This window comes from Macaca thibetana, chromosome 4, assembly GCF_024542745.1.
Source record: "Macaca thibetana thibetana isolate TM-01 chromosome 4, ASM2454274v1, whole genome shotgun sequence".
In the NCBI taxonomy this organism is placed as follows: Eukaryota; Metazoa; Chordata; class Mammalia; order Primates; family Cercopithecidae; genus Macaca; species Macaca thibetana.
In genome coordinates, this window is record NC_065581.1 from 14,759,878 (window position 1) to 14,782,846 (window position 22,969).

General features: G+C 42.7%; 1 long non-coding RNA gene across 2 annotated transcripts in view; it reads right to left on the minus strand.

Moving 5' to 3' along the window:
- The window catches only part of LOC126953738 (uncharacterized), a 110,056-nt gene that overhangs the window by 81,290 nt on the left and 5,797 nt on the right, over positions 1-22,969 (minus strand). The window contains exons 2-3 of one of the 2 annotated variants that reach the window (XR_007725335.1): positions 10,243-10,351; positions 3,019-3,288 (exon numbers count right to left, since the gene is read on the minus strand). This is a non-coding gene — a long non-coding RNA (uncharacterized LOC126953738). Of the gene's footprint in view, positions 1-3,018; positions 3,289-10,242; positions 10,352-22,969 lie in introns of those variants that run through there. The other variant, XR_007725336.1, reaches the window with a different exon arrangement.

Consider the following 22,969-nt stretch of genomic DNA (forward strand, 5'->3'; position numbering starts at 1 on the left):
TTTTATAGAGATGGGGTAATTCGTATGGCATTGAAAAAACTGCCTACCCCCAAACATCCCCTACCCTTCCTAGTCAACATGTTGTTATTTATAAATTCCATTGTTATAGTCATTCTTCTATATTAGTATGAGTCCTCTGTTTTCAAAAATGTCCTTTTAAGAGGCAAATATCATGTAGAAGATTTTACACACTAAACCCATAACACAATAGCATGAATTCACTCACCAGATTAGTTAGTTGATATTTTAAAAGCTTGAAGATCAAGGCTACCAGACGGTAATCTTTAATGAGCAAGAAAACAGATTTCTCTCACGTTGGAGAGAATTACTGGGTCCCTGCTTTATGTCTGAGGGCCTGCTGGGGCCACGTAGTGAACACGACCCTGTTCCTCCCTCAAGAAGCTCAAAGTTAAGTGGAACTGGGGTAGCCAGACGCATAATAACTGCAATACCTTGCAGTATCTGCAATAATTGGGCTGTGTACTTGATACAGTAGTAGCACATGGATGGGACAAGGGGAAGCGTATAGAGTTTCATAGATGAGATGCAGCTTAAGCTGGGCCTTGAGCATGGGGAAAAGTCCATGAAGTGGGTGTTCCTTCCAGGCAGAGACACCAGCCTGTGCACACAGTTGGCATGCTAACGGGAACTGCAGTATAGGATTTGATGTGGCCTTCCATCAAACAGAAGGGAGGAGGGCCTGGAAGGATTGAATTAAATTGTTATTGACACTGGATCATAAAAGGCTTGCTATGGTTTGAACGTTCGTCTTCTCTGAAACTCATACTGAAACTTAATCCCCAATGTAACAGTATTCAGAGGTGGGGACTTTAAGAGATGATTGGGTCATGAGACCTCCCAATCTTGGACTTCCCAGACTCTAGAAAAGAAATAAACCTCTTTTCTTTAGAAATTACACAGTCGGCCAGGCGTGGTGGTTCACGCCTGTAATCCCAGCACTTTGGGAGCCCGAGGCAGGTGGATCATGAGATCAGGAGATGGAGACCATCCGGGCTAACACGGTGAAACCCCATCTCTACTAAAAATACAAAAAATTAGCTGGGCGTGGTGGCGGACGCCTGTAGTCCCAGCTACTCGGGAGGCTGAGGCAGGAGAATGGCGTGAGCCCAGGAGGCGGAGCCTGCAGTGAGCCAAGATCGCGCTACTGCACTCCAGCCTGGGCGACAGAGCGAGACTCCATCTCAAAAAAAAAAAAAAAAAGAAAAGAAATTACACAGTCTCAGGCATTCTGTGATAGCAACAGAAAATGAACTAAGACGTGTTCTTGACACATATCAAGATATTCTATTTTTTTAAAAATACAATCTTTGGAAGCTTTGCTAACTCTAACAGGCTACCTGCTGGCCAAGATCAAATGTGCAGAGGCAACAAGAACTACCAAGAGGGCTGCTTCTGAATTCTCACAAGGAGTGTAAGCAGAGGCCTGCCCAAGGGAAAACCAATTTGGCTCTTTCTCTCAGCCTTTCTGAGACCTGGCCCCTGAGCCCCAGGGTCACAAATGCTTTCTCAAGAGTTTTCCTTTCTTTTATTTTGTTTTGATGATTTACAGGGCTTATCACAAGTGTGCATGACTTCCTATTTACAACACTTGTAATCCTATCTCCAAAACAGATTGACATTTAGATAGTTTTATGATTCATACTTAAAGGTTTCTCTGCATTTAAGCTCTACTGATTAACACATTTAGGCATGCTAAGGTCCACATACGTGCAATGCTATCTATGTCTAGGTCTTGAAACATAGCAAAATTTATGTTAGTTAAGGTAAAAAGCCCCCTGCTTTTGCTCATAATTAAACGATCATTAAGGGCCATTCAAAATCAATCTCTGTCATGCATTTTTAAAAAGAAAAAAAAAATCAAAGGATTTTTTTTAAAGCAAGGGACACCATAAAGCGAACAAACAACATATTGGAAGAAGATATCTGCAATGTGAAAACTGACAAGGGACTACAATCTAGAATACATACAAGGAACTCCTGCCAGCCTGTAAGATTGAGGCAGCCATTCTGGAAAGAATCTGGCAGCACTCGGCCAACATAAGGATGGACGTATGCTATGACCCAGCAATCCTGTCCCTGAGACACACGGCACCCCTCTATGCCGCTAATTCCTAGGGATTCTCCCATAAGTCAAGGGAACATGTATGAGGATGTTCATGGCAGCACCTGTGTAATGGGAAGTTGGAGGCAGTCCAGGGGCTCATCACTGCAGAAGCAGATAAGACAGCAGAGGAGCACAGGCTGGAGTACTATACAGCAGCGAGAAGATACCACCTCCTCCCCACACGTACCAACACACATCACAACATGCTGGGCAGAAAAAGTGAGAAGCAGAAGGAGGTTGTTTATATACCATGTACGTAAATGCAAAACACGTTTACAAAACAGAAATATACGTCTTACAAGAATACAGGCAAATAAAATAATACAAACATGTTAAACTGGTTACCTACAGAGAGGACAAAAATAGGGGTGAGGAATGAGAATAAAAGGAAAGCATGAAAACAAAGGAGGGCCTTGAGGAGATCAAAGGTTAGAGTTTGCTGTGGTCTGGCCTTCTGCACCTGAGGGTCAAAAACAAACGCAACAGAGACAGGGAAGCCACTAGCCATAAGGTCCTTGAAGAGAGGGTGCAATGAGCTCCTCTCTAAATCCCTAATAGCACCCAGTACTCTGTCCCATCTTTAGGCAATGCCTAATTTTTGAACAATGGATATTTGATTGGTCAATATTTAACAAATGCATGAATAAGGGGAACAATTAATCTAACAGAGGGTAGCCAGGAGACATGGAGCCATTCTCCATAAACAAATACAGATGCCCTCTTGGGTGCCAGGCACCGTGGTAGATCCAGTGAAATGAGGGATGAGGGACAGTCCTTTTCCTCATGGATCTAGACTGAGGCAGGGCAATGGCTGAGTCAAGTAGCAATTATGACACACTGTTGACGGCAGTGACACAGATAAGAACAGGGCGCCCAGAGACCCTGACGGTGGGGCTCCTAACCTCATTGTTCAGGAAGAACATCCCAGAAGAGACTGATGTCCAAAAGATAAGGAGAAGTTACACAAGTAAGGAGGAGGGAGGGAATGGCAAGAAAAATAGATACATGCAGTGAAACCTGGGTCTGAATGTCGCTGTCGTAGCTCTGACGCCTGCTGCAGGCGGGCCATCTTCCTAGCCTTCAGATGTAACATAGCAGTTACTTTCACAGGTGGAGCCATACCATATTATTAGTGTTCTCAAGCTGACTTTCTCAAACAAAAACTGAAAAAAGAAACAAAACTTGAGTTCTTTTTCAGAGCAAGCAAATGTGCACATCCAAGTAGATGGTGCCTAGAGCAGTCTAACAGGAGTCAAGTACTTACCATTGTCCTGCAAAATCATTTCAATGCGACTGAAGAGCAATATAACATTCTGAATGGAAAGGCTTTTAGCCAGCCAAGCTGGTTCACGTTTCCATAGTTTTCCTTTCATCTCATGATTCTGATTCTTCAGTTGCGTATCAGCACGGATGCTCACAGCTGATACAATTGACAAGTCTCACTCTGGAAAATGTTATCGTGTGTATGGAGCTTTGGGTTTGCACTGGCTTGATGAACTGAAACTAAGAGTCATTAGAAATGCCAGTGCTGGCCGAGTGCAGTGGCTCACGCCTGTAATCCCAGCACTCTGGGAGCCCGAGGCGGGCAGATCACGAGGTCAGGAGATGGAGACCATCCTAGTTAACACGGTGAAACCCCATCTCTACCAAAAATACAAAAAAAAAAAAAATTAGCCAGGCGTGGTGGCGGGTGCCTGTAGTCCCAGCTACTTGGGAGACTGAGGCAGGAGAATGGCATGAACCCGGGAGGCGGAGCTTGCAGTGAGCCGAGATTGCGCCACTGCACTCCAGCCGGGGCGACAGAGAGAGATTCCATCTCAAAAAAAAAAGAAAAAGAAAAAAGAAATGCCAGTGCTAGAAAGAATGCACAAGATCATCTATTTCAGGCGGTCTCAAACTTGAGCCTGCAACAGCATTCCCTAAAGGGCTGGTTAAAACTACACAGATAGCTAGACCTCACCCAGCATGGCCCATTCAGTAGTTCTCTTTTGGGGTTTAAGAATTTTGCATTTCTAACAAGTTCCCTGAGAATGCTGTTCCAGGGACCACACTTTGAGAACCACTGAAGTACTCTAATTTTATTGATGAAGATGTTGAAACCCAGAGAATGTTAGTGATTTATGTAAGATCGCACAAATTCTTGGTGACCAAACCCAAGTCTTAGGAGAATATGGTGGTTGGGAAATACAAAGCTATGAAGATTTTTAAACTAAAACCCTTGGTATTAGTGGCCTCATTGAGGCATCTTATCTGGTTTTTACAATTATCTGCCTTCTCTTTCCACCCAAGCCTGAGAGGTACTGCCAACTAAGGTGTGAGGCTGCAACAGCAGCATAGGAGGTGGAGGCGGGCACGGAGCATCCACAAAGCCCTAGATGTCCTCGCTGGTGTTACTTAACACTGTATCTCCAAGCTCTCTGTACAGTTTTCAGGGCATAAGTCAGAACTGCGGGAACTAGCGAGGACACAGCAAGAGCGTCTCACCCATGCTTCACGACACACTAAAAGGCAAAAACGTGTTCCTACAGATCAACCCAGAAGAATCTGCTGCTTACCGGTTGGCCCCCAGTACCTACACGGCGATAGCTGCTGCAGCTTGACAAATTCGTTGAAACTCTCTGAAACACAAAGGAATCACCGCCAGCCTCCCTCTCCCATTGTAACCCTGCCATTGTGCAGGTTGTAGTCTGGGAGAATGACGGGCCACAGCAGTTGTAGGACTTTCAATGCTTTAAACAAATGGGGGAAGGGAGGAGAACTAAACAAAACTAAACAAAAGCAACCGCAGGCCTGTTTACCAGAGAGAAGGCTTAATGGGTTGCAAGAGAAAGAGCAGGAAGTCTGTGCTTTCACTCTCATTTGTCTGCTCAGTGGTGAAGAGCCTGGGATGGACAAAGATTTAGGCTCGCCACCCTTGTTTTGTTGTCCAACGCTCCCTCTTTTTTATGAGGAATTTGATGGAGGAAGCCAAGTAAGTCATCAGTGGGGGCCCTTGCCATCATCAATGTCAGTTACTGAGTTGAGGGCGCATTGTTTAGGCATTAAGAATTCAGAGGCCAAGTTTCTCTGACTATTTATCATATCTAGGGCCCTGAAAGCTATGGACGACTCACATTATTAACTGGTATTTGTTGTTTAGAGCAATCTAATCATTACAAGATACTTTTTGGATGGATTGTCTCATGAGGTATTATTACAAACATGGAAATGTCCTGCTTTGCAAGAAGCATAATTCTGAATGCCACCAAAAAATAACGATAATCTTTCTGCCCATTGAACAGTTTTGTTCAATGAAGTGTCACAATTACACCACAACTGTTAAACAAGTTTACTAGTTCTAAGTGTGCTTCCATTCTCTTTGGAGCTACATAGGTATGTGATTTTTTTTCCCTCTGGAGATTTTTTATCATGGCGTGACTTAAAGGGAAGGTTTATGCATTTTATTCCAAAGAATCCCAGTTTTAGTTAACTAGTTGGTAGTTGAGCAAGTCATATAATAACAATTTTCTTTCATCTGAATGCAGATTTAAAATAAAATATTCATAGCCTTTTTTTAAAATATATACAGAGGTTCACTCTGTCACCCAAGCTAGAATGCAGTGGTACTATCAGAGCTCACTGCAACTCAACCTCCCACACGAAAACAATCCTCCCACTTCAACCTCCTGAGTAGCTGGAACTACTAGCATGCACCATCACACCTGCCTAATTTTTCTTTTTAATTTTTTGTAGAGACAGGGTCTCATGATGTTGCCCAGGCTGCTCTCAAACTCCTGGGCTCAAGGGATCTTCCCACCTTGACCTCCCAAAGTGCTGGGGTTACAGGCGTGATACACCATGCCCGACCCACAGAGCATATTATTTAAACAATTGTCTACTTAATTTTGAGAGCTAATTACTAACAGGCAATAATAGCCATCTGACCACCAGCCTGAGCTACAGCTCATCTGACCTCCATGGCCACAACTGAAAAGGCTGAAGGAATCAGCCAGAGCTCCATCGACTCAACCCACAAAGGTCTTGTTTAGAAAGGTGTTACAAGCTAGGGCTTCCAAGGTTGGGAAGGGCAAATTGTCTTTACTTTGCCTTTCATCTTTTCTTAATAACCTAGTTCAGATTTTTGAAAAGTAGAGGCTCCCGGAACAGCAGCACATACCACGCTGAGCCAGCACCTCGTGCTGTGCTATGAAGATAGTTAAGACCTCCCTCCAAAACTAAGTCCACTCTTGTGGTTTGCATCATTTCCCCTGCCCTCCCCACCCCCAGCTCCACACAGGTGCAACTCTGATGTAGTTTTAGGGTTCCCAGAGTCATCACCTCACCATCTAAGACTTGTGTTAAAATGCTCCCTGTAAAATTCTTTACATGTTGTTTTTTTAATTGCAGAAATGCCTGATTTACTCCCAAAGAATGTTTGAAGATCCTCAGAGCTGTGCAAAGATCCATAATTATCACCAATTGCTAAGGCAGCTTAACCCTTATGTAAAATATTATGCATACAAACGGCTTTATTTTGAACCAGTTCACATTACTAAAACTTGAGTCTGGTGCGGGCTTCATCCCAAGGCTGTGCTCAATAACAGTACAGTAGCTAACACCTTGGCTATGTGTCTTCCTGTTTGGTTGGCTCATTTTATATCTTTGCACGTTTAAATAGGCAATGGGAGTGCTAATTAAAATGCAATCATGCAGATAAATTATATCATGTTCCTAAAAGGTAAAATGAAAACTCGTTTTATTTCAAAATCTTTGTGATATCCAAGGCAAAACACACAGTAATCCTGAATACAGAGAAAACCTTTCATGATTATTGCATATTTAAAACCAATTTATTTCTAGATTTGTTTGCATATTGTTTATGGAATGTATAACACTTTAATTGTGAGTAATTTCTTGGGAGAGTCAAGACTTAGGGCTTTTAGTGCAAATGTTCAAGTTTCGGTAACTCTGATTAATTTGCATTGTCGGTATTCTAGCTGTCAAATGGAGAACACAATGTATATCTTAAAACCTACTCCAGGCCGGGCGCGGTGGCTCAAGCCTGTAATCCCAGCACTTTGGGAGGCCGAGACGGGCGGATCACGAGGTCAGGAGATCGAGAGACGATCCCGGCTAACACGGTGAAACCCCGTCTCTACTAAAAAATACAAAAAAATAGCCGGGCGAGGTGGCGGGCGCCTGTAGTCCCAGCTACTCGGGAGGCTGAGGCAGGAGAATGGCATGAACCCGGGAGGCGGAGCTTGCAGTGAGCTGAGATCCGGCCACTGCACTCCAGCCTGGGTGACAGAGCAAGACTCCGTCTCAAAAAAAAAAAAAAAAAAAAAAACCTACTCCAGTCCAGGGGTGAGGACAACCTCAAAACCCATGGTCAAGGTTCACTCAGCAGATTCTTTATTGTACCTACTGCTTACCAGCTCTCAGGGCAACTCTCCTGCCAGCAACCAAAGATCAAAGTCATCATGCTGACAGCCAGCAAACTGTTTTATCTCTCTGAGCCTCAGTTTCTTTCCCTGTAAAATAAGCCTCAGTAAGGCACTGCTGACTGCTTTGGGGATTAAAGGCCCATTTGAGAATTTACTGAAAGCCATTTACACTGTTCCCCTAGAAACAGTGGACGGGCACATCCTCACAAAACTGAGCACATGAATCCACTGATCCTCTGATGCACATCCAGGGACCTCAAGTTAGAACTCCAGGTCCCTTCCAGCACAGACATTCCATGTCTTCACCCAAGAGCCAGTTCTCAGCTCTAGCCTGCCCCCTTTACTCACACTGCAAAATTGGTCTTTGCAAAAAATAAATAAATAAAAGCATATAAAAATGAGTCAATGTGAGGGATGTTCTGCTGTGGATACCATTTACAGCCCAGGATAACACAAAACCATGTAAGCAACACAACTAATTTGGAATCATTGAAAGCATGAGACAGTCAAGCCGTAGTTCACCCACTCCCTCCTTTTAAAAGGCACGTACTTCATTGCAGGCCTTCATTTCAAGGTCACCGTCTCTCCCGTAGATTTTTACTACCTTACAGTCTCCAGTCCCAGGCTCAGATATGCTCATAACCTACTTTGGTGTTTGGAGGAGGAAACCTGTTTGAAGGGCTTAGTTTTTACCTTTCAGCTTTGATCTACATCCCTGCAGAAGTTCTAAAGTGTCACCCCGAACTCTCCTTCCCCCTCTCTCCAGGTCAGTTCTAGGACAGCATTTCTCATGGACTGTACCACAAAACAGTGTGATCCATGGCCAAATGAATCTGGGAAATTCTGTACCTTGGAGATTCCCAAAGCGTTTTATCATAGTAAAGGTTCTGAGAAAGCCTTCATAAAGAAACCAATTTAACTTTGTTTTACCCAGTGTTATAAAAAACCTACGTGGGTCAGGCGCCGTGGCTCATGCTTGTAATCCCAGCACTTTGCGGGGCCAAAACGGGCAGATTCCCTGAGCTCAGGAGTTCGAGACCAGCCTGGGCAACATGAAGAAAACCTGTATCTACCAAAACTACAAGAAAAATTAGCCAGGTTTGGTGGTGTATGCCTGTGGTCCCACCTACTTGGGAGGCTGAGGCAGAAGGATCACTAGAGCTTGTGAGGTGGAGGTTGCAGTGAGCTGAGATGATGCCACTGCACTCCAGCCTGGGTGACGGAGCAGAACCCTCATCAAAAAAAAAAGGCCAGGCGCAGTGGCTCACGCCTGTAATCCTAGCTCTTTGGGAGGCCAAGACAGGCAAATCACGAGGTCAGAAGATCGAGGCCATCCTGGCTAGCACGGTGAAACCCCGTCTCTACTAAAAAGACAAAAAAATTAGCCAGGCAAGGTGGTGGGCGCCTGTAGTCCCAGTTACTGGGGAGGCTGAGGCAGGAGAATGGCGTGAACCCAGGAGGCGGAGCTTGCAGTAAGCCGAGATTGCGCCACTACACTCCAGGCTGGATGACAGAGCGAGACTCGTTTAAAAAAAAAAGAAAAGAAAAAAACCTATGTGATCATAGAATAATTTTCCCTTCCTATCCCATTGTTAGACCAGACTCAGAGAAATTCAACAATCTAGTCTCTCCCATATTCTCAGCCAATGGACTCTCAATGAGCTTAACCTAGATTCTCTGTTGACCTGGTTCATTTGTCATTCCTTTTATCTAAACATCATTTTGTTCAAAGACTTCTTAGGTCTTTCCCAGCTTTGCTCACTGGTGCTGTCAAGCCACCTGGGTCCATTTCCTCTACTAGCAGTTCATATCCACACTCCCTTTTGGAACTTACAATGTACGTTTGCATATAAAAAGATAGTCACCATCCTGTCCCCCATTGTCTCCCCTTCAAATGTGTTTAAATAGAATCTTAACAATTTGGAGCTGAGAGGGCCCTGAGAGATCACCCAAACATTTTTCTAACTTCATAAAGAGAACAGACCTGCAAGGTTAAGTGACTTGACAGAAATATGGCCTGAGCTCAGATTTTTTCATTCCCAGTCCAGTGGTCCTAGGAAGTGGTTCAAGCTTCCCAGTGCCATATGAGATGATTCATCCCAGAGAGTAAATTGAGTAATTTGCAATGAGGAATGAGATGTGCCTCACACAAGACCAGTTATCTACACGGTGATCTACCCAAGGATAAAATCACACTCAGATGCTTTTGTAAAGGGTGGCTTGGAGATGAGGAGTTGGATTTTCTTAAGGGATGGATGTGCTGGAAAGAGCACTGGCCTGGGAGTTAGGAGGCTGATTCTAATTCTCCCATTAACCAGCTGCAAGTTCTTCATGTCACTGGGCCTCATCAGCTAGATGGTAGCAAATTAGACAACCTTTAAGTCCCTTCTAGCCCCACATTTAAGGTTCTGTGATTCTAAATTCTTGGAATTGCTCTGTCTTTGTTTTCAGTATCCCTTTTATGTTTTAACATACAAACCTTTAGCCTTTGGTCTGGGGTCTTTTCAATCCATAATCACCTAGTTTTGGGAATAGAGTCATTTTTGTCCTATCATGAGCATTAGGTAAATTCCAGATTCTTGAATAAAGTGTTCTTAAATACACACACACACACACAGGTATTCACAGCTGTTGATTTGATCTTCCTCATCTCCTCCTGGAATCTCTGAATTAATATAGCTCCCTGCTACTCACCATTATCTATTCATTCTGTCTCCACGGAAAGGCCCAGAGTGCTCAGAGAAGGCAGAGCCACGTTGCATGTGAAATCTAGATGAGTCCATTTGGTAGTCTCCACAGCTTCCTGCAACACCAAATCACAGTGTCATTAGCTTCAGATTGTTATGACAGGGTCTCTTAATTCAAGTCTGTGATAGTGCCTTTAAATCACAACATCTATTAAGTGGTTTCATTTATTTAAAGAATGTCCACTGCCCCCAGGGCCTCCGGGCATGGGTACAATACACTGCTATCAAGAGGAGTCCACAGCAGCTCTCAGTAATCAACTAGCTGTTCATTATCACACTTTCACCAGTAACACTAAGTACATCAACAAGGATGAACTATCAGAAACATATGATTCTTGTTCACACTTACATAAAATACTGACAGTGCTGTTAGTAATTAGTTACCAGATCCTCAATTGCTTTGTTCTTTGGCATTAGTAATGTGCCACTTGAAGTTTTACACCAAATTAGCATTACCCACATTCAACTGTTTCAAAGCCCTTTGAAAATGTGCTATCCTTCTTTGCACACGAAGACGACACGCCTGACAGTAACACGTGCATTTGAATCATTTGCTTCCAGCCTTAAGTTAAGAGTGTATAGAGACATCTATTTCCACCTGACCCATTTTGGAACAGGATCATTTTATTCTGATGTTATTAGCCGGAGTTAAGAGATTTGTCCACCATTATGAAAAATTATTTCACTATATGAAGCTAATTCGCCTGTCTCAGGAATAAGTTTATTAATATGCAACCTGTCAAACCATCAGCCTAACAGATTAAGGTGAGGGAAAGCAAATTCTGAATATAACCAAGGCACTTACTCAACTAGGACTCAGCCTGGTTCCAAGCTCAGCTCATAGACAGAAACGTAATGCCAGAATTTGGGGGATAATATTAAATAATTTTGTAATCAGTGCTAAGTCCCTTAAATTCCATTTCTATTTTTCTATTTGTAGAAAGCAAATGATATCTGTTGATATCTAAATTTCTTATGAAAATGAATGAGGTAGCAATTACATGAATTACTTCCATTTTTAAGAGAAAGTGCTTCTGGAATAAAGAGGATTAGTGGAGACTAGGCAGGATCCCAAAACCGGGCTCCAAATTCTGTTCCAAAAATGTGGGTGTCTACACTGTTAAAAGAAACAAAAGCTGGATCTAATTCCATTGGAAGTAACTACGCTCACTTTTGCCTTATAAATGACCCTGTAGAAAATGTTTACATAACACCTAGGGATTTATTTTTTGTTTTCCACTGACACTATAAATCAAATGTTTTCCATTGACATTCTAACTAGAAAATTGGATCTAAATCTTCTCACTGGTTAACACAGCCTTGTAAGATCTGGAGTCAAGTAGCTTCATTTCCAAATCCATCTGAAACCCCCAGATCTTTGACTACCCATTTCCAATTGAAATATGAATGTGTCAATTAGCTATCTGGCTGAGACAGGACACATTGAATTCCAAAGCTCCAGATTTTGACATAGGATGAAATGCTTTCAATGCTATAAATGCATATTCTAGAATTACATTTACTCTTTTTCTCTTCTGTATTTTAAAGTAATTGTTAGGTTGTTGTTATTATTGTTATTGAATGTGTTGTCTTTTATGTATGGAAATTCTCCTGATTCATCAACAGAAAAACATGCTTTTGTGGTTTTCTCTTAGTAGAAACTCCATTGCATTGCTCTCCATTTCACCAAATTCCTCTTGCAACCATATGGAGCATGTCTGGTTGGATTAAAGAGGCCCCTGTGTTTAACTGGAAGAAGTTTGGTGAGAGGGTTTGCATTCAGTAACATGAAAGAAATTTAGATTTATGATCTTTGATTCTTATTATCATGGCCTAATAAACAGAACTAACTATCTCAAGTATTATAGGAATGTAATCAAACATTTATTGGGGAAATATTACCTTAAATATTTACTTGAAGAATGTATTCTACATTCTAATAAGTTTTTACTATGTTGGCAAACAGAAAAGAATTACAGGATTGGTAACAAATGTTTTATTCCTGCAAGTAATTATTTTGCTTAAAACAAAATGCTCAACTTTTTTTTCCTTTCCACAACGTGAATTCTTCGATCCTTTTGTATAAAAGGCTTAGATGATCAGTTGTCTCTAACCAGAATGACTGCATATGTTCAATAATATATCAGTTTCATCATCCACCATAGAATAGGCACATATGACAATAAATCATTTTGGGAACTTCCTGAATCTCAGCCAAGTTGTAGACAATAAAAGATCTTGCTTGTAAAGGCAGCTATAAAAGTTAATTTCATACAGGTTCCCCAGCACACATGCTACGGTTCAGTTCCAAACAGATGTGAGCTTGGAACAGCAGTGGAAAATAGCAAGAAGCATTTTTGCTAACTTTCCGTATCAGGAGATCCAAATACTTCATGTTTTGTGTAACCTTTGGTCATTAACACATTGCAGCAGGTATGAAAAATGAATTCTTCAAGCTTTTCTAATGCCTAAGATGCTATTGTTTCCAGTCTAAAGTATCCCTCCACATTGCAAAGATTATCCACCAAGCCAGACATGCAGAAACCAAGAAAATCCTCACTGAACAAAATAGCAAAGACAACAGCAGACATTTGGAGTTTCACTTTGAGAGAATCTCTTGAAACACGAATTTTCACTTATTCCTTCCTTGCTTTGGACTGTAGATGTCCTAGCAAATAGCTGCAGAGACAGTTATCCACTCCATTTACCCATGTCGTCACCAGGAAGAGAAGATTTGGAGGAAAAAAAGTTAGACTTCAGCAACATCAACGCAGTTACGTGAGTGGGTTTAAAATATCCGTTTGTCAGCCAGGTATGGTGGCTCACGTCTGTAATCCCAGCACTTTGAGAGGCCAAGATGGGTGGATCATGAGGTCAGGAGATGGAGACCATCCTGGCTAACACGGTGAAACCCCGTCTCTACTAAAAATACAAAAAATTAGCCGGGCGTGGTGGTGGGCGCCTGTAGTCCCAGCTACTTGGGAGGCTGAGGCAGGAGAATGGCGTGAACACGGGAGGCGGAGCTTGCAGTGAGCCCAAATCGCGCCACTACACTCCAGCCTGGCAGACAGTGAGACTCTGTCTCAAAAAAAAAAAAAAAAAAAAAAAAAAAATCCGTTTGTCCAGGATCACACTTAGTCCTTAGTCACAAAGGTCGCTAGAAACTCTTTCCCTACCCCTGCCAAGGACCACTGTTTACCTTTATTTATTGCTAAGATTCCCATGAATTTAGGCTAAAACCACGTTTCTCCTGATTTCAAACAATAGTCGGGTTCTCAGCAAGTCACATGTTCATCTGAAGTTTCGTAACTGGAAGCATTCTCTATGCAACAGCAGAGCTTCATATTAAAGATTCTCTGGAATTGATTTGCAACAATAATGATCAATCCTTCAGTTTATCTTTTGTTGGAATGGGGATTTTCTTAATGTGATAAAGACAGGTTCTCTTTACAGAAGCCCTGCTGATCTTGAAGAGTGCAGAGCACAACTGGTGTCCGAGACCTTGCAGGACAATTAAGTGCCCAGAGATGAATGAGGGCATCATTAACATTTTAATCATACACCTGAAATTAATTAAAGCCAACCTAGAGATTGAGGTGCTTCAGGCCACAAAAAAAGTGGAATGATGACGTTATGTGGTGGGTATGTACATTATCACATCTTACGTGGGCAGAATGTTCTAAAATTACAAATGGCACTTATTTCCATTTATTAGTTCATATGAACATCAATCCGGCCTTATAAATTTGTGAGGGATTCTTATTTTGAGGAAAGAGAGGCTCAGTGATATTAAGTGACAGGCTCAGGCCAATCCTTCTGCTCTAACAAAATGACTTTAGACTGGGTAATATATAAAAAATAGAAATTTATTTTTCACAGTCCTGGAAGCTGAGAAGTCTTAAATCGAGACACCAGCAGATTTCGTATCTAGTAAGGGCTTATTTCTAGTTCCAAGAAGACGACATCTTCTGTCTGTGTCCTCATGCGGCAGAAGAAGCTAAAGGATAAGAAGGGACAAATTCACTCCCTCAAGTCCTTTTATAAGGGGCACTAATCCCATTCCTGAGGGCAGATTCCTTGTGGTCTAATCACCTCCCAGTGGTTCCACATCTTAATACAATCACCTTGGGGTTCAGCTTCCAACACAGAAATTTTAGAGGGACACTGACTGTTGACCCTTCAACAACATGGTTTTGAACCATGAGGGTCCACTTGCAGGCAGGTTTCCTTCTGCCTCTGCCACCACTGAGACAGCAGGACCACCACCCCCACTCCTCCTCTTCAGCCAACTCAACATGAACATGACGAGGACAAAGACCCTTATGATGATCCACTTCCACTTCATGAATAGTAAATATAGTTTCTCTTCTTTATGATTTTCTTAATGACATTTTCTTTGCTCTGGTTTATTTTATTGTAGGAATATAGTATATAATATACACAACATACAAAATATGTGTTAATCGACTGTTTATGTTGTTGGTAAGGCTTCTGGTCAACAGTAGGCTGTTAATAATTAAGTTTTGGAGGAATTGAAAGTTACACACAGGCCAGGCGTAGTGGTTCATGCCTGTAATCCTAGCACATTGGGAGGCCCAGGCAAGAGGATTGCTTGAGCTCAGGAGTTGGAGACCAGCCTGGGCAACATGGCAGAAAACTCATCTCCACTAAAGGAATGTTTAAAATTAGCCAAATGTGGTGGTGCACCCCTGTAGTCCCAGCTACTCAGGAGGCTGAGGCAAGAGAATCATCTGAGCCCGCTGGGGCATGGTGGGTGGTTGAGGTTGCAGTGACCTGTGATCGCACTACTGCCCTCCAGCCTGGGTAACAGAGCAGGCCCCTGTCAAAAAAAAAAAAAGGTTCTATGCAAATTTTTCTCTCCATAGCAGTGGGAGTCAGTGCTCCTAACTCCCACACTGTTCAAGGGTCTAATGGCATATTAAAACCATGGCAGGGATAACCCTAAAAAAGGACAAAGGAGACAAAGGCCACAATCCCAAGGGCACGGCCTTGAAAGGGCAGTAGGCCAGAAGTCGCTGCACAGCCCAGAGCACCACTCGCACGGTGTCTAGGGTCTGTGCCCACAGGGACGTCCACATAGAAGACATGGGAAATGAGGTTCTTCTGACAGCTTGGCCGCTGACCAGCTGTGGTCCTGGAAAACCAGTTTAACTCCTGGGCTTCCCTTGTCTCATCTTTAAAAGTGAGGAGGGTGGACTATAAAATGAACCCTAAAGTCCCTTAAGATTTGACCTTCTACATAGGTCCTCTGGGTGGAGATGGAGATGAGCTGTATGTATTGGCAAAAGACAGTAGGAAATGTGCTTTGGGAGCCTTGGGCTGATAGTCCACCTGCCCCTTAGCGATGTGTTATCACAAGTATTTTGCTTTTCAAAAAACGGGGCCAGGTGCGATGATCCACACCTGTAACCCCAGCACTCTGGGAGGCCAGAGGCAGGCAGATCACTCGAGTCCAGGAGTTTGAGACCAGCCTGGGCAACATGGCAAGATCGAGTTTCTACAAAAAATACAAAAATTTTCCAAGAGTGGTGGCCCATACCTGCTGTCCCAGCTACTAGGGAGGCTGAGGTGAGCGAGACCCCATCTCAAAAAAAAAAGAAAGAAAGAAAGAAAGAAAGAAGAGAAAAAACAAATTGGTACATGTCTGTCAAGCCATAAGCAGAGTAAGCTCAGAGCCACAGGGTATTTGTCCTTGAACTAGGATGGGAGACAGAACAGAACAGAACCTGATGCAGGCCACCTAAGTGCAGAGAGCAGAGCAGCGAGAAACGAGGTCAGCCTCGCTGGCCTCTGCACAACTCTCAGTTGGTTCCTCCTGGGGTTGGCTCTCAGATTATTGTTTGGTTTTCTCAGAACCAGGAGTATGTGGTTTTGCTTCACCAAGAAGGCCAGAAACTAAATACCTGGACTGTGACTAGACTGGTCCTTGCCTAAGGAACTAAGCCTGTTACCATGTCTCTCTCCAGATTCCTCCAACCTCTACGCTTGACCAGCTGGTCTCGTGCCACAGGCAGGAACGGACCTCACATCCCATCCTGTTGCTAGGGTTCTTCCCTCCCTCCCCCATTTTGCAGTCCAGAACACAGCGGGTCTTCATCTGCAGTTTGTCAGTGGGTATTAAAGTTCCCAACTGTTTAAACTACTCTGCGCAGCATTCAACAGAAGTAGGACTAGATTGATGTCCAGACGCTACAAGGAGAATGATTCCTTCATTTAGCACCCCACGAAAACCACAGTCCTCTGTTTACAATAACTAGAACATCTATAGTATGTAACAATTTCTATCATTGTCCTTTGTCATCAGAACAGACCAATTTATAAGACCATAGAGCTAATTTTGTTTTATTTTACTTAATGGGTCTGCTCTTTGCAAACCAACTGAGTATTCTATAAAATAATAAATGGTACCATAGTGGCAGGAAGAGTTCTCTTCCAGCTCCCAAAGCACAGCTTTCTACCTGGCAGGATATGGATCATTGGTTTTCAGTCCATATTACCTCCTAGAAGGCGTGGGCTGCAAAGGAGTTATGCTTTATGTATTCCGGTGTTTGAAACACAGCTCTTTTGGCCCACAGAAGAGTAAGCTGTATTGAGACACTCCTCTGGCAGGGTCTTCACACCTTCACAGACCAACCTTGTGAGGTAGAAATCTAGCAATGGACTTTCCATTTGGCAGAGGAAGAAAAGGACAGAGAGAAACTCTGTTTGTCCAGAAACACAAGCCTGGCTTTCAGACTCGTTTTGCTCCGTATCACCAGCTCTGGGTGACAGCGGTAAAAGCTGTCTAAAGCAAGGGCCCTTTGTAGTCAACAGGGATCTCCTTCCATCTTTGAAATATTTTTGCCATCCTGGTAGATAACCTAAGAATGCCCCTGGCAGCTCCTCCAAGCAAGTAAACTGTGATTACATGTTAACCAATGTTATAGCTTTCCATCTAGATAGAAGATTTCCACAAGTTAGCCTGTCTTCAAGGGAGAAAGAAGTCATGAATGGGTACAACTGTCCAAAAATTTCCCCTTGCATTTTCACCATCACTGGACAGAGATTTTTCTTCCCAATTATAAAACGTACTTTAATAGCAAAACAATTGCCTAAGTCTTATGCCTTGGGAAAGAAAATGAACCATGAAGACATCTCTAAAGACAATTCCAAATGTTTTAGAGAACTTCTGTTACATTGAAAGGAGCATGGGAACAGATTTTTACAGTCCCAATCCAACCACTGCAATTATTTTTTAGTTTCATACCCTGAATAGCTGATCTTCAAAATGTCCAAGTTGATACCAGGCCATTCAAAGCTGTTTAAAAGTAAGCTAACACTTAAGGAATAACAGTCACAGTCATAATACAATCTAACATCTCTACCATGCTTGGGAGTTGACCGTGTATCTTTCCATTTATCACATTTAATCCCCACAACTTCTCTAAATTGGCTTCTCTTATCCTCATTTTGTAAATTAACAAGCATGGCCAAAAATGGTCAGAAATAGTGTTCTTGTCCCAGTTTTCTAAATTGAAATCTAAAAGCTTCTTTCATGATACCAAAAATAAATCTCAGCCGTGCCAGGTCTATTTACAAACATATATTGGGGAATCTTAAATAAAATAAAAAAGAATAACTTTACATTTCCGTAATTGTGTATGGACTGATTTTAAAAATGGGTAAAACATCATCATACAAATCAACAGGATTAAGTACTGAACACCATTATTTGGCAGCTGAGCTTTGAAACCTTGCACAATGCTGTGCCCATCTTAGAATGTTTTCCCAAAAACCAACCAAAATTACTCCAGTTCTCTGGGGCAGAAATCTTTTGGCTCTCCCATGGCTTGCCTGTGTATTTCAGGAGATTTCATCATCTCACCTCATCTCAGTCTCTCATATGCCTCCAGGGGAGTAGACTTCAAATTCTGGGCAGAGTTCTCTACTGTCAACATCTATAGGGTACAGGTGATTTGTAAAACAGTGTTCAGCAGCCACAATCTATTCCCTGAGACTTCCTTGCAAAAGAACAAATCACCCCCCACTGACCACCAAGTGAATGCAATTTACAGCTGCATGTTATGGGCCTAGGGGAAAAGGCCAGGTATAGACTTGACCTGGAGAGAACAAAGATAAAGATGTTTGGGCAGCAATTGATGTTAATTGTTTGTCTCCTCATTTAGAATTTTAATCTTTCTTCACTGGTTGTTTTTCCCAACTCCTAAGACAGTATCTGGCAAATAATCAGAATTAAATGAATGTCTGTTAGAAGGGAAGGAAAGAAGAGAAGCATAGAGAGACAAAGGCTAGGGGAAAAAAGGAAGAGAGGGTATGGAAGGAAGGAAGGAAGGAACAAGGAAGGAAGGAAGGGAGGGAGGGAGGAAGGAAGGAAAGAAGGAAGGGAAGAAAAAAGGAAGGGAGGGCAGGAGGGAGGGAGAGGGGAAAAAAGGGAGGGAGGGAGCAGGGGAGGGAGGAAGGGAGGGACAGGGCTTATTTTTCTAAGGCTGCCTCCAGGAAAACAGAGCAGGGATAAGCAGGTTAAAGTTGGTAAGCTTTTAAAATCTTCTTATCACAATGTGCTGCTTCCCCACCTCCCTCCCCCTGTAGAGTCAGCACATCCAGCCCAGAAGCAAGAGTCTCCTCCTACATTATAAACAAGAATGTCTGCCTAGAAGGGAATGTCTTCATCATGGAAAAAATGCATCCTCTCCCACTGTGTCTAACTTCCTCCAGGTTTCCTCCCTTGGCCCCAGGAGCCCAAACAGCCTTGGACCTGCATCCCTGAGGGAGGTCTTCCAGCCTCACTGGGAGTCCAGCCTTTCTGTCTGGCCCACCAGCTGCACCCTGGAGCCCAAGTGTGGCCGTCTTTCTAGCCTTGGTTTTGCTCATGCTCCACAAGCAAATTGGATGGGCCAGCCCGGAGTATCAAGCCTGCTTCCTGCAGAGGCCATATGTTTTCTCTCATATCCCAAACCTTCATCAGGTGGGTTCTGTTTCCAGTTTATAATGGGCCCCCTCCCCAACATGCTCAGCCTCCTCATACAGCTTCTAAAGGGCTAGGGGTATCATTTTCTCCAGTTCTGCAGACACCTGTTGCTTGCCTTCAGCTCCTGACTCCCCAGTTCACAGGGTCAGTACCACTTAAAGATGTATTCACTGCAGAGAGAGGGGAATTTCTCCTGTGTTGTTAGTTGCCTCAGCCTTGTCCCCTGCTCCTCTGGCTGATTTGGTTACTGCCCTGTGTTTAGATCACAGCTAAAATTTTGGGTTTTTTTAGCTACTTCTGAAGGACTGCTCCCAGGCTGTGAGTATTAATGGGTAACCACAGGGAATGCCTTAAAAGGTTCTTTCAGTTGCTTACAAGGACAATGCCAATCCCTTTTTTTAGGAAGTGGGAAGGGAGAGAAGGAAGGAAGGTGGGAGGGAGTACATTAGCATTACAAGGACAATGCTACTCCCTTTTTTAACATTACAAGGACAATGACCTTACAAGCACAATGCTAAGCCCTTTTTTTTAGGAAAGAGGGAGGGAGGAAAGGAGAGGAGAGGAGGGGAGGGGAGGGAAGGGAAGGGAAGGAAAACGAAGGGAAGGGAAGGGAAGGGAGTTTCACTAAGCAACTTTTACAAACTAGACCCAGCCCAAGGTGCTTTACCTCTAACACCTCTTTTATTCTCAGGAGCAATTCTGTAATGAGGTGGATATTATAATCCATATTTTACAGAAGAGAAAATTGAGATTCAGAGCAGTTAAGTAAAGTGATCATGATCACACAGCTAATAAATGGTTGAGGTGGTACCCCAAACCATAGACATCTGATCCTTCAGAGAGTTCTAGATTCTCCTCCCACTACCTCCTCCTCCTGGATTGCTGTCTTAATCTCCACACTATGGTATCTACCTTTCTGGGACATCTAAGAATTTATTAACGAGTGTACTGAGTATCTTTTATGTAAAAATGAAATATAACTGTTTGTTTCATAAAAATAAAAAACTCCACTTTTTCATGAAATCATAGAAATCGTCAATGAGAGCTGTCTTATCAACGTAAACAAAACTACTACACCCACAGCAAGTAAAGCAGAAGAGCTGGCTCCACTCAAGATTTTGCAACTGATTCAGAGTAAGGGGAGGCTCTTAGGGAATTTTACTTTAGGAACTGTATCAGAGGTTGTAATACCCATTCTCCCCATCTCTAACAATGGAACTCCCACATTGTACCTGGGCACAGCCCTTCAGATGAAGACTACATTTCCCAGGCTCCCTTGCAGCTTGGTGTGGCCATGTGATCAAGTTATAGCCAATGAGATATGAGCAGAACGATAAATACCCCTTCTAGATCACAGCCCTGGGAAACAGCACAAACTCACAGTTCTGGCTTTTTTTCCTCCTTCCTGCTGGCTGCAGCTGCAGCTGCTTCCTTGGACCCAACCCCAGCCTGCTGACCTCTGCACACTGTTACATAAGAGAAAAGGAAACTTCAATCCTATTTACATCACTATAATTCAAGATCTTTCTTTCTTAATACCTTACCTTTAAGGAAAAGATAAGCCTGTGCCCTAACAAACACAGGTGCTCAGGACTTTCACCTTACAGTACGACTGACAAGGAACACATTTAAATTGTGATTTGTTCAAGTCTTATGTTCATTTGAGTTTTTAATTATATGTCAATCGATTTACCAATCAGTTAATATTTTTGGGCATCTACTCCATTCAAGACACTCTACTTGGCGCTAAGATAAACAGATAGTCCCTGACTTACAATGTTCAACTTAACGATTTTATGACGTTATGATGGTGTGAAACTCGGATGCCTTCAGTAGAAGCCGTATTTCAAGTACCCATACAACCATTCTGTTTTTCACTTTCAGTACAGTATTCAATAAATTATTTATTTTCAAGACTTGTTTATAAAAGAGGCTTTGCATTAGAGGTGTTTGCCTAGCTGGAGGTTCATGTAAGTGTTCTGAGCATGTTTCAGGTAGGCTATGCTAAGCTATGATGTTCAGTAGATGAGGTACACTTAATGCATTTTCAACCTACAATATTTTCAAGTTATGATGGCTTTATTGGGACCTTACTCCATTGTAAGTAGAGGAGCATCTGTGTATGACATTATCCAGCCCTTGAGAACTTCATCCTCAAGCCAGGAAGACCTAACAGACCCAAAAATATTTCAGAGCAGTGTTGTACCTTATTAACCTCCACACAAGAGGCACCAATGGCAAGCACGGTGGCACTATACAACGTAAACCTTTATCAATAACACCATTCCAGGGTCAAGGGGTCTCCCGATTTGAAATAAGATTTTGTGGTGTTTGAATCTGTTTTTCCCTTTCCAAATCACTTATTTTCCCTCTACTTCAAATTCTCCAGTTATGGATGGTCCTAGGTTGATTATCAATGTCTTCATCCTTTTGACTTTATGACGTGGGGTCCCAGCCCCTCCAATATGTCTTCCTGTTTCTGGTCCTAGAGGACATGGAAGTGGTCCCAGTCCATTGCATATTTTGTTTTTAAATCATGCACTATTAATATTGGAGATAATCTCTCAGTACCTCTGTTCCTGCTGCCCACATAACAAATCTTTGTGCACTGTCCTGTTGGCCCATGTTGTGCCTCATGCTGAATGACTGCTTTTCAGGAGCCAGAGAAAAGTGGCTATGCAAACTGACCTGGATGCTCAGGCACCAAAACTAGAAAAGGAAAGGATAAGCAGGCCTGAACAAAATCAGGAGATGGACTGATGAAGAGAGGAGAAATATACATGGATTTTCATTACATGTCATTGGCATACAAATCTGGAGCTGGATCTTTAAACTAATCAATTGGTTCATTGTTCGCTAAAGGGGAGGGTAATGTCTGTCCACAATATTGGCCAATATTAAATAAAACACACACGCAGGAAATGGGTTTCATCATCTATCACTTTGGATTAGTTACATCTCCAAGACAGGTTAGTGGGGGAATCGGAAATATTTCTTTTTTTTTTTTTTTTTTTTTTTTTGCGATAGTTTCATTCTGTCGCCCAGGCTGGAGTGCAGTGGCCTGATCACAGCTTACTGTAACATCTGTCTCCCGGATTCAAGCGATCCTCCCACCTCAGCCTCCTGAGTAGCTAGGATTATAGGCACGCACCACCACAACTGGCTAATTTTTGTGGTTTTGGTAGAGACAGAGTTTTGCCATGTTGTTCAGGTGGGTCTTGAACTCCTGGCCCCAAGTAATTCACCTGCCTCAGCCTCCCGAAGTGCTGGGATTACAGGCGTAAGCCACTGAGCCCAGCCAGAACTGGAGACATTTCTAAATGTTATGTGAAATTGAGAGTGGTCTCCATCTATCTATGAGGGAACCACACGTGATACAGAGAAAAAAGAATTTAATCTTGTGTCAGAGAAGCTTCTCCACTACTTACTACCAGTGTAACTCATCGGGTGACAGTATTTTCATGTCTAAAAATGGAATAGCAGTGCAGGAGTGCCCTGTAAATGACTGAGAAATGAAAGTGTCTGGTACGCTGCTTGACCCAGAGTAACTAATCATGAATTGCTAACTCAATCAGAAATGGACATTTTTAAAATGCTAACATCTGTTCTAAAATGAAAAGAAGAACCTAGAGTGACATGGAGGAAAGGGCTGTCAGAATGTGATATGTAAAGACTAAGAAAATGA